The sequence below is a fragment of the Martes martes genome (genome assembly GCF_963455335.1).
Source record: "Martes martes genome assembly, chromosome: 11".
Taxonomy (NCBI): domain Eukaryota; kingdom Metazoa; phylum Chordata; class Mammalia; order Carnivora; family Mustelidae; genus Martes; species Martes martes.
The window spans coordinates 37070353-37088363 of NC_137899.1; the positions used below are offsets into that span (position 1 = coordinate 37070353).

An 18011-nucleotide genomic window follows, 5' to 3' on the forward strand; every position below is an offset into this window, starting at 1 on the left:
TATATATATATATAATATATATTAATATATTATATAAATAATATATTATAATAATATATTAAATATAATATTTTATCACTTGGATCAATTTTCTTGGGAAATTTTTAAATAAATTAAAAGTCCTATATATATTTATGTTGTAGAGTATGAAAGAGTGATAATATTCCAGGGTAAGAATGCATTATATTAGGATAAAATTCTGTTAGAGAATGCAATGGAAGTGCAAGATAAGGGGAAAAATATATGTTGTAAAATTTCCAACTGTTAAAGAATAATTTGTTCATATACTTTTTTAATGGAATATGGTAGCTCCATATAGTTATATTCCACTGACCCCACTTTAAAGAGTGATGTAAAATCTTTAGCTTAAAATGCCAATATTTTCAGCAAGCCAAACATTACATCTTTTACTAGCATTCAAATTTATGATAAAAATATCCCATTTCAACTTTTTTAAAAAAGATTTTATTTATTTATTGTTCAGAGAGAGAGCTAGGGAGAGAGCAGGACTTGGGGTGGGGGGTAAAGGGAGAGGGAGAAGCAGGCTCCCCACTGAGCAAGGAGCCCAATGCGGAACTCAATCCTGGGACCCTGGGATCATGACCTGAGCCTAAGGCAGACGCTTAACCAACTGAGCCACATAGGCGTTCCCCCCATTTCAACTTTAAAATGTGCAGAAGAATATATAGTATAACAAACATTAGTGGAGTAGTCAAGCAAAAGAAGGTTGAAGACTCTTAAAATGATCACATTCCAATCCTAGAAATGCAAAGCAAATGTATGGAATGTTTACCGCTATACCCTTAAAAAAGTTTTGGTTTTGTTGTTGTTGTTTACTGTTACTTTATTTTAGTGTTATCCAAGTAGGCAAATTCACTTTCCTCCCAGTTATGCCAAACAATAACTATTATCGAAAGGCTAATCAGCATCCTCTAGGACTCAGGTCTTTTGCCCATCCCTGTATCTGGCCCTAAGCCAAAGAACCTCACCAATGTCCAGGAGATCCAGAACTCACTGGATTTCTCATGTGCCTTCCCAACTTAATTAATTCCTGTACTTGCTGCTGATCTAGCATGAAAGAGGCTGGGGCAAGAGTTCAGCATGATTTGGGTTTGTAATTATATATTTGAGATATCAGTGTCATCCAACATTGTCATTAAATATACAACTTTCTAGCCTTGAATTTTTTTTTTTAATTGCACTCAGATACCAAGAGCTCAGGAACATTAGGTTAAATGTGTAAGAGGATCATTTGTAATGGATCCACAGTCTTCAGATTCTCCTTGTGAGCTGAGATACTGAAACACAACCATATGATTCATTCCACCCAGATGTTCCCCGCTAATAAACATCATCCATGTTCATCATGAAAGGTGTTTTGCTAGATGCTTGGGATACAGAATGCATCACAAATTCATAGTGCTCCTGCCTTCAAGGAGTTTACTTAGTTTTGATGAAAAGTTTAAATAATAATGCAGTTCATGCTGTGGCTGTTGAAGAGTCATAAAGGTAATTTTTTTTTTATCTTTATTTTTTTTTTTTTAAAGATTTTATTTATTCATTTGACACAGAGAGAGAGAGAGAGAGAGAGAGAGAGATCACAAGTAGGCAGGCGGAGGGGGGAGGGGGAAGCAGGCTCCCCGCTGAGCAGAGAGCCCCATGCGGGGCTCGATCCCAGGACCCCGGAATCACGACCCGAGCCGAAGGCAGAGGCCCCAACCCACTGAGCCACCCAGGCGCCCCCATAAAGGTAATTTTTAATGACACACTGAAATATGCTGTATGCCTGCCTTTCCCTAAGTGAAATAGGGATGTGCATAGAAATAAGAAAAATATAAGCAAAATGTTAACAGTGTTTTTCTCCTGATCAAGTAGAATTATGGGCGAGTTTCATTGCCTTTTTACTCCTCTGTAACTTCTACAAAGAAGAGATCCTTTTGATATTAAAGCCATTGTCATCGGGCCTGGAGATGACAGAGGTCTTAGGTATGAAGCTTTGGGCTATGAACAAAAGAACAGACTATGAAGGCAAATGGGAGAACCTGCTTCCCTTAAGATCCTTTTTGGAGGTCAGAGCTGTAGGCCAGGCACTTACTCACTTACTCCTTTCAGCCCTGATCCCAGTCTGTGTTCTCTGGCAACCAGTTCCATTTTTGCTGGGAAGCCAGGAGGTACTGGAGACAGACGTGAACCATCTGCCACAAAGTTCTCATGTGGCACACACTTGGGCCTTGGTTGTCCATAGCCTACAGGAGTGAGTGCCTGATGGCAGACAAGGTAGGGTCTCCATCTACTCCCCTAGTGCCCCGTTATCTGCAGCCTGGCCAAGAGTTCCTTTAGTTTTTCCCATTGCTGAAAAACACATTGACACGTTTGCACTCAGGGACTTAGGGAATGGAGGTTGGAGTAGAGAATACTTGGTCTTACAGTTAAGGCCTGACTTCAGCCCCACAAACTAGATCATCTAGAAAGTTCCTTAATGTCCTCAGTTTATATCAAGAAATATCATTCAGATGAGGATTGTGCTACCTGTCATGCCTCCTTAAGGAGAATTTGAGAGAACAAAAGGAAAAAAATGTAGATGGAAGATACTCTTTTTTTTTTTTTTAAGGGAAGGCCTATAGAAATAGAAGAGATCACATTAGAAAAATCTAACTTTACATTGAGAGATTATCCAGAGACTCAGTTTTTATTGACATTTTAACCAACTCTTATTTTCAGGAAAATGCTGAGGAATAAATTTTGCAGCAGAGAGGGAAATCACACACACATTATGCTAGCTGAAGTGCAGCTTTCCACAGCCTCACTGTTTACATGCAACAAGTAAACACCAGTTCTGAGGTTCACATTGTAAACCTCTAATGCTTAGTTGACTTCTAAGGGATTTAATCAAGCTACAGGATATATGATTCAAAGGCAAAAAAAAAAAAAGAAAAAGAAAAAAATTCTTTCTATGGCAAGGAAAAAGCAGATTGTTTCCATTAATTTTATGAGTAATTTTGTTTTCGTTGGCTGAAAATGAAACCCGGGACAGGGGTGGTGCACAGTGGGAGGGAGGACTTACTGGAACAGCACAAGGTTTGTGTCACAGACGTGCCTCACTACACAGTCACATAAACACACGTGCACATAGACCGGCTGCCGCATCTGAGGACACTCAGACCTGGGCTCTCCCCCTCACCAAGCCAGCTTCCCCTCCCAGCTTTTCCCCTCCTGGCCTCTGGTTCTGCTCTACTCTGATCTCAGTGGCTCTACTCTCCTCTCCTCAGCATTTCCTATCAGCCGCTGAGCCCTCCTCTCTTTGCTTTGAACGGTCTTTTGAATTTCTGCATTTTTCTTCATTCTCTCACCTCACACCTGTATTTCTGTGAGAGTTCCGCTGGGCTCCCCCAGCCAACGAAACAAACATTTATGGAAGGCTTGCCATGAAGACAGGCTCTACCTTGTTCCCCTCCACCCTGACGGTGACGTGTAATAAGTCTTCCAAAATGCTGTTTGCATCATGTCATTTCCCTTCTCGGCAATCTAAAATGACCCTTTATGTCTTTCTACCACCAATTTGGCCTCTTCTGTTTGGATTTCAAGATCTTTCACATTCTGACTCCCTCCTCCTAGAATCTACCTCTAAAGTCCCACTTTCTCTGCTCAGACCGTTTCCTGTCTCCATGTTTCATTTTTTCATTTTCCCCTTTCGAATCCATTGAACACCTGCTTTATACATGCTAGGCACAGTGCTAAGTGCCTAATAGTAAGATGTGGTTACTTCCATTAGAAGCTCCAAGAGTCTAAAGGTGGAACTATGTCAGGGAACAATATAATACCATGTGGTCAGGGTTCTGTAATGGTTGTACAGTGTGCTGGGTAAGTTAGTGGAAAGTGACTGCTGAGTCCACCTGAAGCAAGCTGCCAGTTTTGTCCAGAGAGACCAAGGATATTGTCCAGAGGAGACCAAAACCAGACCAAGGAAATAGAGAGCTGAGAGTCAAAAGCCGGTGTGCCTACCTCATGCTAAGAACCTGATCTAAATCCCAAGCACAGGAGTAGACCTTCAGATGAGGAAGGAGTCAAGAGTCAGATGAAAGGAGAGTCAGAAGGGGAGCATGCAAGGACCGGAGGGTAGGTCCTAGACAGTCACAGAGAGCAGTGTAGAATGTGGAGGGCTCATCTTTATTAAATGGTGGGTGTTTGGCTGAAAAGCACCAGATTGTTGGGGTGAAGGCAGTAGTGGGAACCAACACAAGGAAGCATAGGATTACTGTGGCTCAAGCACAAAATACATGTTGGAAGTAGTTACGATGGGAAAGGAAAGTTAGGGTCATATGGAAGAGTTTTGTTTGTTTTGTAAGATTTTATTTATTTGACAGAGAGATCACAAGTAGGCAGAGAGGCAGGTAGAGTTGGGGGTTAGGGGATCAGGCTTCCCGCTGAGCAGAGAGCCCAATGTGGGGCTTGATCCCAGGACCCTGAGATCATGACCTGAGCTGAAGGCAGAGGCTTAACCCACTGAACCACCCTGGTGCCCCCATATTGAAGAGTTTTGATTGCCCATCCCAGGCATATGGATTTTGTCCTGTTTGCCATTGGGGGTGGGGTCATTGGAAAGGAGGTTGGCCAGGCAGCAGGGCTGGAGCAGGTCACCGGTGAACTCATGAGTGACTGTCCCAGACACAAGCTCTAGAGAGGAGCAAGAAAACACCTTTTTCTAGTTTGTATAAAGGCCCAATATATATTGCACATGGTACCCCAGTTGTCATCTGTAGTTTAGGAAAAGGATTCTAGCAACAAATATTTGTTCTTGGATTCGATTAACATTTATTGAGCACCTCCCATATTCTAGATGCCATTGTAGGTCCTAGGTGCTCATGGGTAAATAAGACAGAACATTGCCACCCTCAGAACCCAGAGAAAGTAAGCAATGATGGTAGAAATCAGAGAACTATTTAGAAAGATGTTGCCCTACCCTTTGCCTTTCTCTATCCAATTCTGCCCACTCTGTAAAGTTCAGCTCAGTTCAGCCATCTTCCCCAGCAGATGCCCCTCTTGATCTCCTTCCCCAGATCTTCTAGTTTAACACTTTTCTTTAAACACTCTGATACTTAGCTTTTTTTTTCTGATTACAGAAATAATGTATGTTCTATATAGGAATTTTAAAACAATATAAGTACATAATATAAAGAGAACATACTCCATAATCTCATTAAATATAACCACTTCCCGTCTGTATTAGTATAAGGGAAATTCTGATCTATCACTTCTATACAGCCCCCAGTAGATCCCTGGCATCATCCTCATCTTCATCATTACAAAATGGGCAGATCACTTCCAAAATAATGGTGTTTTTTTTTTTTAAAGATTTTATTTGTTTATTTGACAGACAGAGATCACAAGCAGGCAGAGAGGCAGGTGGGGGTGGAGGGAAGCAGGTTCCCCGCTGAGCAGAGAGCCCGATGCGGTACTCAATCCCAGGACCCTAGGATCTTGACCTGAGTGGAAAGCAGAGGCTTAACCCACTGAGCCACCCAGGCGCCCCAAAGTTAGGGTTTTAGACTTTGTACCTGGAGAGAGTGCAGGATTCTTCTGTTTTACAACTTTATTGAGATACATCTCACATACCATAAAGCTTACCCATTTCAAATGTACAGTTCAGTGGTTTTTAGTAGATTCACGAGAGTTGTGCAGACATCACCACTATCTTAATTCCAGAACATTTCATCACCCTAAAAAGAAATCCTGTAGCCATCAGATGTCACTCCACATTCCTATAGCCCTACATCCCCCATGGCCCCAGACAACCAGTGATCTGCTTTGCGTTTCTGTGAATTTGAGATTCTAGACCCTTCACATCCATGGAATCATACAACATGCAGTCTTTTGTGACTGGCTTCTTTCACTTTAGTGTTGTATTTTCAGGGTTCATCCATGTTGCTGCTTGCATCAGTATTCTGTTTCCTTCTTTCATTCTTTTTGTTTGTTTGTTTGTTTCCAGAGTAATACTCCATTCTATTCTTCTTCCACATTTTATTTATCCCGTCTTCCATTGACGGACGTTTGGGGTGTTTCCACTCCTTAGCTGTGAGGAATATTGCTGTGAGCATGAAAGTGGCTGCTTTATCTTATATCCCCACCAGCAATGCATGAGGATTCCAGTTCCTCCACATTTTCATAGGGTTCCTTTGAAAATAAGAGCTGCCTCTACTCTGGACTAGAAGGTTCTCAGGTAGGCTGGATGGCTGTTAATTGTCTGTTCATTGTATGTTGTATATAAAAGTTTTGCCTTCCAAGTTTATGGTAAAGTCTGAAAAGCTGCTCTTGAGTGAATCCTTCTCTTTGGGAAAAAGTACTTAAACGGATTGATATTCTTCACCAGAGGGACGACACATTTGATTATAGTCTTTCTCTCAGCAATTACATGAATCCAAAGGTGGTTTTTTTAGTTAGTTTTTTTCTTTAAATTCTGAGACAGAGACTGAGAGCCTGAGTTTAGATATCAAGAGTTCAGGACTATTACTGACCCTATAGAATCTGTGCTACTTAAAACATTTTCTTTGAGGGCCAGTTAGTTATAGACTTTAAGGGAAAAATAAGCACATGAGATTTTTATATTACTGAAGATGTAATACTCCTGGAAATAGCAAATACAATAGATCTGCAAGAGAAAATACCTTCAAAAAAAAGCTAATGGTGGAATATTAGCTCAATTAAAGCATGAGATTAAATAGGATTAAATAAAGCATTGATAGAGAAGTTATTAAAAACAGTACATAATTATGTTTGTGTCACCACATCTCTTTAAATTTTTTTCTAATTCCTTTAAACATAATAATTCTTCTTTATCCTTACTAACTTACTCTATTTTTTTTTTTGAAAATATACTTAAATATTGTTAAGTACTCCTTTGGTAAGTTTGTTTCTATATGCCCAATTAAGACATCCCTCTCTTTTTTCATATTGCAGTTAGGATGCCTGAGAATCAGTAACAGCTACTTCGTGTTCATTTTAAACCCAAACTTTAACGGCATATGTGTGGCTCAGTCAGTTCAAATGTCTGACTCTTGATTTTGGCTCGGGTCATGATCTCAGGGTCATGAGATCAAGCCCTACATCAGGCTGTATGGTCAGCAGGGAGTCTGCTAGAGCTTCTCTCTCCCTCTGCTCCCGTGTGCACTCTCCCTCTCTCTTCCTAAAATAAATAAATAATTATTTTTTAAAAATTTTAAGAAGTAAATCCAAACCTTAGTGAGGGCAAGTGTCACAGGAAGTATGTGGAAATCTCTTAAGACAGATGGTCAGCAACTTCTTCCAAACATATTTATGAAGATGGTAATGTTCCAAGAGTGTCACTTCAGTGTTTCTGATGTATTTAAACTCACACCCTTTATTACTGGTGATGAACATTATAATAAAATGGAGGTGTTAATCTATTCTTGATAGAAATGAGAAAAAGTAGTACAGATTAGTGTTTATCTCCTCTCAAACTAAAAGCAATATCCAGACAAAACAGAGTCCTCAGTGTTGGTGGAATTCCCTAGAATTGTACGCAGCTGTCAATATCTTCCCCTTGGATTCTGAGTTCACCAGCTAAGATCTAGAAGCTCGGGACCAAGGTGTATGTGTGTAGATATATAAATTATAGACTAGGCAGGTAGGTAGGTAGGTGGGTAGGTGGGTAGGTAGGTAGGTGGGTAGGTGGGTAGGTAGGTAGGTAGGTAGACAGACAGATGGACATAGGAAACATATGACTATCATGTTTAGAGTAAGAAATTCGGAATCTCTAGTTAAAGTTTTTGGTTTTTTTTAAAGATTTTATTTATTTATTTGTCAGAGAGAGTGAGCGCAGGCAGACAGAGAGGCAGGCAGAGGCAGCAGGAGAAGCAGGCTCCCTGCTGAGCAAGGAGCCCGATGTGGGACTCGATCCCAGGACCCTGGGATCATGACCCGAGCCGAAGGCAGCCGCTTAACCAACTGAGCCACCCAGGCGTCCCTAGTTAAAGTTTTAAATAAAAATTACTAAATCCAAATCTTTTGTCTTGGTCCTCATTATAAAATATGGTTATAGAGAATCTAGTCATTGGATGAAGACGATAATTCCATTGCCTTTTTGCCAGCATTATATTGTACCTCAAAATAATGTATTACTGTGGAACAACAGAATCTCATTATGTTGTGTAATTGTTGATCGCTTTAGAGATTAGAGATTTAAACCTAGTTTCCTTTCTGGAAATAAGAGGAAATAATAAGAGCATGTTAATTTAAAGGGCTCATCTTTAATTGAGTAATGACCAAAGTGCCTTAAAGTATGGAGGTTCTTGATTTTCTTTTTTCATACATACGTTTTATGTGTTTGTAGCTAAAGGAGTTGAGTAATAGTTGACATTTATGTTTATTTCTATTTAGATATCTTTTTCTTCTTTATCATTTCAGTCCATCACTAATGCCTTGAATAGATATCATTACCCCCCCCCAAAAAAATCACAAAATAATGCAATTTGGATATACATTGCTCAGCCTGAAACATATTTTACTTCTTCATTTTTTTTTTCTGAACAATTTTCTCTTAAACATAAGGATATTTAGCAAAGCTTTAGGCAATGCTGACCAACTAAGCCAAATGGCAAACAGGTCTAGTTTTCCATTGTAATTACCAAACATTACCATCTCACCAACCTGCAGTTGTGGGGTCAGTAGTTATTTGGCACATTTTGTATGGGTGTATTAATTACATAAATAATTAGTAAATACATTCTTACTGAAAAGTATCCAAATAACACATTACTGTAGCTAGTAGAACTTTAGAGTTTAGAGTTAGCTCCACCCTGCAGCAAATCTTGATCTCTTCTCGGAGGTAGCCACCACTACCAGTGGGTATCTATCTTTACAGATCCTTTTTGAAATACATGATCTGTCATGCTTATGATTTTGATTTCAAAAAACGCTGTTAACTTGAATTTTACTCAGATTCAAATTATCTTAAGCTCAATTTACCCAGCATGAGAATGATATTCAGATGAGAATCCCAGGCTTTTCTCTGGATGCCTGGAAACTTTTCTCTTACCAGAAGGAAAAAACACAAGCAAAAATAAAACAGTCTAAATGTTGGCAGATGTATCCAGTACTACTCTTCATTTTTTAACATAAAAACATGCATTTTCTTATATGACTTGTAGTATTTTTCTCATTACCTTCTCAAATTTTGTTCCATTGCCTTTCAGAAGTGAATCCTCTCTCCTCCCATCACAATAAAGTAGAAAGAGTATGAGATTTAGAGTAGTAAAATCTGGGTACAAGTTCCAACTTGGCCACTTATAGTCGTGAGTCCTTAAGTAAATTTTGTGGATTCTCCCCCCCTTCATTTTCCTTATTGGAATGAAGAGTGACAAAACGAACCACCTCACTGGGATTGTTCTGAAGAGTAGATAAGTTGCAGTTTTTGTCTGAGGACTTATGATTCGAATTGGACCCAATAGGCATGTATCTTTCAGAATGGACTAGGTTTATCGCTTCTCGGCCTTTTGGCTAAGATCAAGTGCAGAATGGACTAGGTTTTGGTATGGCTTACCATGACACATGTTTATTTCTCGCTCACACAGTGTGTCCAGTATGAGTCACTGGGGGCTCTGCTAAGAGACACAGGCTAACAGAGGCTCCATCTCCACATGTCCTTCCTCAGTCACCTTGGCAGGGGGAAGAGACATGACAAGATGAACACTGGCCCTTGAACCAGCCACCTGGAGGTGCTCATTTCATTGGTCCAAGTAGGTTGAGTGACCATGCTAACTTCCGGGGGAGATAGAAGAGCATTGCACTGAGGGTCCCGAAGATAGAGAGCTGGAAAGTAGTCACTAACATACTAATGACAGCCACAGAAATGTTAGCAAACCTTAGAGATAATGTAAAGCCTTTCTTGGGAAGGGTGAAAAGTCATTCCTGTTACTGCCTTTGATCCCAGAGATAGTCTGGAAAGATTTCCAACAGAGGAAAACAAGTGTGGAAATGAAAGTGAGAGCCTCGTGTGAGTGTCGGGCATGGAAAGGAACGCAGGTCAAGAACTTCAATAAGAAAAGAAAGTGAGGGAAGACGGGGTGGCAGAGTGAAACGCACTGGGTCTCAGTGCGACTAGAGATCGAGCCCCTTCTGGGTCTGAAGAGGGTTGCAAACTGCAGCCTGAGCCAACTCCCCTCAGCCCCCTGAGCTCATCGTCAGATGTGGTATGTCTGCCCCATGCCGATGGCTTCACAGCCTCTTGACTCCACCTTTGTGCTCAGCTCCTGGCCGTGCTTCTGGTGTCTGGTCTGACTGTTGGCATTGTGTTCTTGCTTTTGGCTTTTGTCCAACTCCTCACACTTCTTTATTGTGGAAGATCAGCTACCGACCCAGGGTCGACAACACACACCATGGCCTCTAGGCTTCACAGGCCACTAAATCAGAGCAAGGTTTTCTATCCCTCTATTCCCTCAGAACCTCTAAAGAACATCCTGTTTTCTTGTTGCTTGAAAGTAAGGGAAGTGAACCTCCCTCTTATTTAAGAGAAAGACCTATCAAATGAAAAAAGTTTAAATTTCATTATGCCGAGCCTGGTTTTTCCTTACACTTCCTCTGCTTTGCCATAATTGCAGAAGGGTTCTGAGTTTGCAAGATGCTTAGGGCCCCGTCTCTTTATGTTTAGAATTTCTCTTTAGAACAGTCCTTCTATACCACCAACTGACATTCAGATGGTGTGGGTGTGTGTAGGAGTGCGTTCGGGGGAAGGAGAATGAAGGACAAGGAAACGCAAACCTTCAAGGAGGGGAAATGAGAAATTGCCTCGTTGCATCTAAACAGGTGCAAAACTCTGGTCAAAAATGTGTATGAATATGTACATACTTGATTTTGAAACTCTTAGTCCCTTTATTACTACTCAGGGAAAGAAATGGCATAAAATTAAGTTGTATAAAAGTAATATTATGTGGATCACAGAACTGAAGCCGTTCTGTGCAAATGCTCTTGAACACCCGATCTGTTATCTGCATTAATGTTGGTACATCACTGATAATGACTTTAATAGAGAAGAAAAGGGAAGGAGGAATGAAGGATGGTGTGTGGGGGAAAAGAGTCTGACTCAGCTCCTCATAGTCTGAGGTTCATCTATTTTAGATTCCTATTTAGCTCCCTGTGTAGGATCCATAGCTCCCATTTCTGCTTTTCTTGCTGGCAGTTGCCTTCATCAGATAAAATGGTCCAGGTTCCATCTTTCTTGAAGGAAACATGATATACAAACTGAATGAGATTTTTTAGTTTGTTTTGTTTTTGTTTGGTTGGTTGTATTTTTATCACTGAGGGAGGGTGTAAGAAATCATGTAAGCCTTTTCCCCCTTAACAGAAATCTCCCTGGACTGTGCACTTGCTCAAAAGGAATTACCTTCAAATACTTAACCTTCACAGAAGGTATTTCCTCTGCAGTATGCTCTGAAATTATGGGTAGATCATGGAAATGCTCATGATAGTTCAACATTCTGACACTCTAATCCTGAGGTCCTTGACCTGGGATCCCCGGATCTATTAATGGAACCAGCTCAGACTGTATGAAAAAAATCTGCATGTAGTTTTAGAGATGTCATTTTCTGAAGAGAATTCATTGGTGTTCCTCTGGTTCTCAATTTTGGCAGTGACTCAGTAAGTTTTAAGAATCATCACAGCCTGAAGGGCACCTGGGTGGCTCAGTTGATTAAGCATCTGACTCTTGATTTTGGCTCAGGTCTTGATCTCAGGGTTGTGAGGGCTCCATGCTGGTCATGGAGCTTGCTTAAGATTCTCTCTCTGACCCTCCCCGGCCTCTCTCACAAAGGGAGGAAAAAAAAAAAAAAAAAGAGGGATTACTGTGATATATGTAGTGCTTACAAAAATAGCCCTCCAGTGACCATGATTACATACTTTTTAACAGAAAACTCTCGTTGCCGTGAATTGTTTTCTAATCTCTCTAAATTATGCCTTTGCTTCATTTCACACCTCGATTCCTAATAATTGCCCTCTACCTTGTGCCTGAAATCAACCCATTAGAATTTTTCCTTTGGGGTGCCTGGGTGGCTCAGTGAGTTAAGCCTCTGCTTTCCACTCAGATCATGATCTCAGGGTCCTGGGATCGAGCCCCAGGCCCTCTACTTAGCGGGGAGCCTGCTTCCCTCTCTCTCTCTGCCTGCCTCTCTGCCTACTTGTGATTCTCTCTGTGTCGAATAAATAAATAAAATTTTTTAAAAAAGAATTTTTCCTGATAACAAAGTACTGAGTGGGGCACCTGGGTGGCACAGTCCATTAAGCATCCGACTCTTGGTTTCAGCTCAGGTCGTGATCTCAGGGTCATGAGATTGAGCCCCATGTTGGGCTCTGAGCTCAGCTTGGAATCCGATCCAGACTGACACACACAACATACACACTCTCTCTACCCACCCCCCCAACCTCGGCTCCTTCCCCATGTGCTCTCATGCTCTCTTTCTCTCTCTCTCCCTCTTTCTCTAAAATAAATAAATCTTTTAAAAAAATAAGAAAGTACTGAGAGAGACAGGATTTAACTTTACTGTGTTAATCCAAGCATGAGCAGTTTTACATCCTGCTTGGACTAAGGTCCTCAATAATTGATTATGAGAACTCTGGTGCTATGTAATTGCTTGTATAAACTCTTATCAGAAAAACTCTGGGAGGTCAGTAATTAGAAAACAAAAGAGCTTTTCTGTATTAGCATCTCAGGCCCCAGCTCATTGTTCATGACATCTCCTATGGAGCCCCCCCACCCCAACCCCATTGAAGAATGGCAAAAGGAACAAAACCAAAACAGCTTATTGAAGCTGATGAGGCTGGGTTTGTTTTTTTCCCCACTTTTGATTACTTCATGCAATGTACATTCTATTTAATTATTATGTTTAAAATGGAATTTGAGTGATTTTCCCCCATGATAACATGAAGCTGTCTGGTTTTTGTTTTTTTGTTTTTCTTTCCTTCCAAATGGCCCCAGTGTTCAAAGTCAGAACTTTTGAAAGGACTTAACAGAGCATCATGAGACGTGATAGGTGCTTAGGGTACAATTTTAATGCCAGCAGACTGGAAAACAAACAGCATAACCCAGACAAGGCATGACTTTGTTCTCTAGCATTTGTGTGAAGAGGAAATAAGATCTTTCTGGGATGTGCTCTGGCTCACAGGTGTGGAAGAGAAGATGTCACATTCCTGACTTAACCACATTGTATGTGGGATTCTGGTTTGGGGGCAAGGCAAAAAGGTATTGCCTCGCCTCCCACAATAAGGGCTCAACTCCCTTAACTCTATTGGTGCTTTTGTTTCAGTCAACCCCAAGTGGACAGTAAAAAAGCACGCGGCATCCCTTCATCTCACAAGCCTGGTGTGCACTGGCTAATGTCACTACTGCATTCTTGGGCTCTGTTGCCAGTGGAAGGGAGAGCTTGACCCCAGGCCTGCAGGCGCTGTTCTTTGCTCTGCCGCTAAACCACTGAGCTGTTGGCATTTTAATTGTTTTATGCCAGGAGGAAACCGATTGTGTTGATGTGAGTGTCTTATTCATCAGACATTACAGCCTTCATATTTTTAATGAGCCAAACCTCTCAGTCCACGACGTGCAACCACAGTGATTCAAGACAGGAGTGTAGTGATGATGTTTTCTAATTTATCACAGTGGCTCTTTAAAAGATTTGACAATATTTCAGATCTCCAAACGCTGCAATTTGAAAGTCTGTCTGAGGTCGTGTGCTAATCAAAACCAGTAAATCATGTTTGAGTTAGAAAGGACAGCAGAGCAGGAAAGCTAGGAGTAGTGCACATTTTCCTTTTCCTTTTAAATGCATAGGCAAATATAAAAATTCAAGTGAACAAACTATTTAATGAGTACCTGAGGCATCTTTCTGGTGCATGGTGATTGATATGAGGGCGGGGGAGGGGTGTACTGTGGGGAGTCAGGCCACATTTGCACTTCTTGTCCTGTAAAGAGTGGCGGCCCTAGCCACCTCCTCTGTGAGGCCCAGCACAGGCATGTATGAATTTAAATAGGTAGGATTTATTGAAAGTACAACTGAGAATTGTGAAGAATAAGCTGATGGTCTTGAATTCAACAACCTCATTAGAGCAGAATGGGATCGACCAGGACTTTGATTTAAAAAAAAAAAAAAAAAACTTACAGAGGAAGGTCTAAAATGCAGAGTAGAGGAGAGGTGAAAAATCCCTTGGCGGCTGAGCAGAGGGCAGTCTCAGATCCCACCCACTTCTCAACAAATCTTTTGCCACTCTCAGGGGTTAGTGTTTGCGACACTTTGTGACACGCATTTTGAGACCAGAGCATCAGTGTGTCTTTGTTCGTGTAGTAAAATAAAGTGCCAGGCACGCTGGCTCTGTTTATATAATAAAGTTGGGAGTAACAGCTTGTCAACCCTGTTGTCTCTGTGAGGGTGACCGACTCATTCTGATTTGCCCCAGTTTTAAAACTGAGATTCCTCCATCCTGGAAACCTCCTTCAGGCCTAGCAAACCGGGACAGCTGGTCCCCCTAGTTCCTAGAAAGGTGGTGGTTCCTCTAGTGAGTGCTATGGGCACTTAAACCGGAGCAGACACCTCCCGCTGCCAAAAATGCCACAGGCATTGAACCAGTGGCTCAAGGAGTAGAACTTTAAACAAAACAAAACAAAACAAAAACACTCCATTTTATAAAATCTATTATTTTCTTACCATCATGTTCTTTTTTTAGGCACTTTCATTTAATAAGCAAATAAATGGAAATATATTTCAAATGAGAGAAAATGCTACCTGAGCACAAAATGCTAGTATTTACTTCTCACAGCACATATTCTGTAGATCTGCCTCTCAGAGCTCATCTTGGCTATTAGATATACTAACTTGTGGGGCACCTGGCTGGCTCAGTCAGTGGAGCATGCAACTCTTGATCTCAGGGTTGTGAGTTCAAGCCCCATGCTGGGGCGGAGATTATTTAAAAATGAGATTTTTTTTTCTTTTTTTTTAATGGCAAAAACATTTATATTAGATTTAGCCAGCTGGACTCGGGTCAGATGATCCCAATTTTGTTGGCAACATCCAAAGCATCATAGTCAGGGGCCAATAGAACGTATGCCTTCTTCTCTCCATCAGGCTTGATCAAGGTGTTGACTTTGGCCACATCAATGTCATAGAGCTTCTTCACAGCCTGTTTGATCTGGTGCTTGTTGGCCTTGACCTCCACAATGAACACAAGTGTGTTGTTGTCTTCTGTTTTCTTCATGGCTGACTCGGTATCAGTGGGAACTTGATGATGGCATAGTGATGAAGCTTGTTTCTCCTGGGAATGCTTTTTCGAGGGTATTTGGGCTACCTTTAGAGATGCAGAGTCTTTGGTTGTCAGAAAGTAGTGACAGTGACCTGCAGATCTTTTTTGTGTGACTGTGGATGCCTTTCAGCACCACTTTCTTGGCCTTCAAAGCCTTTGCTTTGGCTTTGGCTTTAGGAGGGGCTGGGGCTTCCTTCTAAGCTTTCAGCACCATCTTCATGAAAGGCAAAATGAAATCTTTTTTTTTTTTTTTTAAATACAGTAATTTGTTATAGCAGTATAGCCACTATCAAAATACTTTATTGTAATTTTGTGGAGATGCGTATCCAGTGACTCAATATGTAGATACTTTCCATGACTCAGCACTTAGGGTCCTTGATCTTGGTCTGGAAGTTGTTCCTTGGCAGTTGTTCACCTGGTGGTGCAGCTATGGGAAGGAGTTGGTGGGAGGTGAGCTGGCTGTCCAGCATCTGCATCCCCCAGTATGGCCTTGTGGGACCTTCCTGGGGGAAGAAATGTGCTATGGTAGTGATTGTGTTGTTCTGTGATGGTATCAGAATAGATGTTAGTGCTAGAATAAGATTTCCATTTTCCTGCCTGCGTTCAGCAGAATACTCCTGTAAAAATTATATGGGTTATGGGGAAAAATAGAGTAAGAGGCAGACAGCTCAAAATGTATTCAACTTAGTAACCATAATGTTTCTGTCTATTCAGGCCACTGTAACAGAATGCCATAGAACCGTGGCTTTACAAACAACAGAAATTTATTTCTCACAGTTCTGGAGGCCGGAAGCCCAAGAGCAAGGCACCAGCAGATTCATGTCTGATGAAGACCCTCTTCCTCTTCTTTTTGTGTCTTCACATGATGAAGGGTGAGAGAGCTCCCTAGGGTCTCTTTAGTAAGGGCACTAATCCCATTCATGTGAGTTCCACCCTAGTGATCTAATCACCCCCCTAGGAGTCCACCCGGAACTACCATTGCACTGGGGATTAGGTTTCAATATAGGAATTCGGGGGGCATACAACATTCAGTCTAGAGCACAGAGCACTCATCAAAAGCAATAAAAACACTAATAAAAATACTAGCATCTCTTATAAGTGAAAGAAGATTGATGAAAGGGTTGAAGATGTAGAATTTTGGGTGACAGAGCAAATGTGCCAAGATCTAAGAGAATTGTATAAGAAACAGTTTAATTCCAAGACAGAGCATGTGGCCAAACCAAGGCAAGAGGAAGCATATAGGCAAACAGACAGCATGTACGGTACTATACATCTCTTCAACTCCCATGCAACTGTCTATGTCTCTTGCATATGGCTGCCATGACTTGGTGGCTCTGAACATCCACAATAGATTTAAGTCTCTCTCATGAACTAATCTGACTTCTGGTTTATGCTGACATAATTCTTTATGTACCAGCCATTTGTAATCTAATTTCAACCCCAGAAATTTGTGTTGTAGCTTTGCAGATTTCTGCAATATAATGGTTCGTAAGACAGAATGACATTGTAGGTGATGATATTATGTTGAATTCAAAACCCTTAGCATGGAAACTTCTTCTGCTTCAACACTTTGGACAATAATACTAGACAAGTTTTAATTTGAAAGAAAAAAATCCACCCAAAATGAAGTCTCAGATCTCCTCTCAGATCTTTTAATTAAAGTCAGACATCAACCCTCATGTTTCTCTGACTGCTAAATACTTAGACGTGGTTTTATGATATTTGTGTGTGTTCATTTTAAGTTGCAAAAAATTCACACACTGCTAGGTTACATAGCTTTGTATTTGGTTTATCTAAATATAATTTAGTAGGACTATAATATATAAGGAAGGTTAAAGAGTCAGAATCCTGTTTAATTAACTTATCCCACTTAGCAGCCAGTCAGTTATAAAGGTTTGCTGAGCAAGTAAATCTTCCAATATGAAATCTTTGAAAAAAATAAGTCTCAGTAAAGGTTTTGCTCTTCTTAACTTTGTCATTGAAACTATTTCAATGAGCTATTTCAAACCTCACAGTGTATGTATGTGTGTGTGCATATATGATTATATATATATATATATATGATTTATAGACATATTGTGTGTGTGTGTGTGTGTGTGTGTGTGTGTGTGTATGTAAAAGATGGCCTGTGTCTTGGATGTTCTTAGAAGACCTACATCAGTACTTTCCTTGTCTGTCTGCACTTCTCTTGGCCTTCACCAAGACGGAATATACTCCCAGAATCGCCATCCACATGGGTCTAAAATATGACTAGTCTTTTACATAAGGCCGATTTAATAAACAGTCACACCATGAAAATACAGCGTTCTTTTCAATTACCACTAATTATACATCATACAATGCCCAGTGTTTAATGAGGATTTCAGTTAATGTTCACTGATAATGATGATTATTGAAATGATATGTTAAGTCCGTTTTCCTTGTGTGAGAAATGTTTTGTTTTGAAATGTTAGAGTTATAGCCTTGCTTGAAAATTTTTAATTAAAATCTCCACTTTGGCATGAAGCTTAAAATGTGCAAAGTCACTGCAATTAGTGCATTGTGCATCCATATGGATGTTACCAAACGGCTTTCAACTTAAAGGATTTGAGCTATTTTGAATGATGGACCTTCTGTTAAGCTTAAAACAAAGCCTGTCTATCCCTGCATTCATTTTAATTAATATTCTCTTGCTGGTCTCAAAGATATGCTGCCTTCTGGGGGCTGGGGGGTGGTGAGGA

General features: G+C 40.7%; 1 protein-coding gene and 1 pseudogene across 2 annotated transcripts in view; one reads left to right on the top strand and one right to left on the bottom strand.

Annotated features, from left to right (window-relative positions):
- Nucleotides 1-18011, top strand: part of CDK14 (cyclin dependent kinase 14) — a 582239-nt gene that overhangs the window by 556086 nt on the left and 8142 nt on the right. The window lies entirely within an intron of this gene.
- Nucleotides 15034-15511, bottom strand: LOC308352264 (large ribosomal subunit protein uL23-like; annotated as a pseudogene). The gene has a single exon. The product of its transcript is annotated as a large ribosomal subunit protein uL23-like (transcript).